We start from the raw sequence: 1324 nt of genomic DNA, 5'->3' as shown, positions 1-1324 counted from the left end.
TGTGTAGAAAAGTATATTAAAACACTTGGAAATTACTTGTAAAAAGTTGGAAACTGTGTAGAAATGTGTTTGAAAATAATGGGAATTCACTGATAAAGAGCTGGAAATTGTGTACAAAAATATTTGAAAACACTGGGAAATCACAAGTATAGGACTGGAAACTATGTAGGAAAGTGTTTAAAAACACTGGGAATTCACTGGTAAAGAGCTGGAAACTATAGAAAAATGTTTGAAAACACTCGCAGATCTTGGAAAATGGCGACCAGCAGGAAGGTAGGGAGGGAGAGAGTGTGAGAGAGCAAGGAAGTGATAGAGGAGTGTGTGGACCTGTGTGGTGTGTGTGTATCAGCTAGGGACAGTTAGACTCTGCAGGTCTTCTAAGGGGCTGCTAAACTGGGCAGTCTTAGGCGGCGGAGTCCTGCTCCCTGCGCGGACACTCCTGGGCAGCCAGCACAGGCGCAGGCAGCGCCAGAGTAACTAACTGATAGAACCACCCCTTGCCAGGGCCTCAGCCCTCCAGGAACTTTAGCATGGAAGTGCGCGAGCACCTTGGAACTGATCCCGTGTACGTCCAGGATCAGGAGTCCTGGGCTGTGAGCAATCCTACTAACACTGGGAACAGAGCCTACTCGCACTGCCGGCTTCCGAGCCCTGGGCTGGGAGCAATCCCAAGAACACAAGGATCTGGTCCTGCTCACACTGCCTGCCCCAGGAGCCCTGGGCTGGGAGCAAATGCAGGAACTCCAGGAACTGATCCTATGTGCACTGCTGGCTTCGGTGCCCTGGACTGGGAGCAATCGCGGGAACACCGGGAATTTGTCCCGCGTATCACAGGCCCAGGGACCCCGATTCTCTGGTCAGGAGGCAGCACAAAGCACCAGTGACTTGACTGTGTTTCTTATCACCTGCCCCTGAGATCCTGATTCCCTGTGCATTATTACTAAGAGCCAGTGACTCCAATTCTTGGTGCAAGGGCACACAGGGACCCTGATTCTCAATGTGAGGTTGCGAGAAGTAACAGAGACTCTGGATTCTCTGGATTCTCAACAGAGATACTGGATTCTTGGGGAACTCTGACTCCTGGTGCATGCTAGGGGGCACTGATTTTCAACACACTACAGGGGGGGTCTCTGTTTTAGCACAATGCAGGCAGGGTCCCTGATTCTAAGGGCGTGCACGAGGAGACATTGAGCGCTGGGAACAATGACTCTGAGCGAGCCTGGTTCCCAACAACCCACAACAACAACACATCTTAGTGTCAGAGCTCTTCAGTGACACTAGGGTTGTGTGAGGATCCCACTGCACATGGCCCAGGCCCACGCCA

This window comes from Myotis davidii, unplaced genomic scaffold (assembly GCF_000327345.1).
Source record: "Myotis davidii unplaced genomic scaffold, ASM32734v1 scaffold445, whole genome shotgun sequence".
Lineage (NCBI taxonomy): Eukaryota > Metazoa > Chordata > Mammalia > Chiroptera > Vespertilionidae > Myotis > Myotis davidii.
This window is presented reverse-complemented; position numbering follows the sequence as displayed.